The following is a 290-nucleotide window of genomic DNA, read 5'->3' on the forward strand; positions in this document are numbered from 1 at the left end:
TGACGGAGAACCTGGGCAGTGATGGGGCCGTGATGAGGGCACCTGGGCAGAGTGACGGGGCCGTGATGGGGAACCTGGGCAGAGTGATAGGGCTGTGATGGGGAACCTGGGCAGAGTGACGGAGCCGTGATGAGGGCACCTGGGCAGAGTGATGGGGCCGTGATGAGGAACCTGGGCGGAGTGATGGGTCCATGATGAGGGGACCTGGGCAGAGTGATGGGGCCGTGGTGGGGGAACCTGGGCAGAGTGATGGGTCCATGATGAGGGGACCTGGGCAGAGTGATGGGGCC

General features: G+C 64.8%; 1 protein-coding gene across 1 annotated transcript in view; it reads left to right on the plus strand.

Annotated features, from left to right (window-relative positions):
* The window catches only part of LOC101352320 (protein FAM187B-like), a 4,870-nt gene that overhangs the window by 1,548 nt on the left and 3,032 nt on the right, over positions 1-290 (plus strand). The window lies entirely within an intron of this gene.

Source organism: Trichechus manatus, unplaced genomic scaffold (genome assembly GCF_000243295.1).
Source record: "Trichechus manatus latirostris isolate Lorelei unplaced genomic scaffold, TriManLat1.0 scaffold00207, whole genome shotgun sequence".
Taxonomy (NCBI): Eukaryota; Metazoa; Chordata; class Mammalia; order Sirenia; family Trichechidae; genus Trichechus; species Trichechus manatus.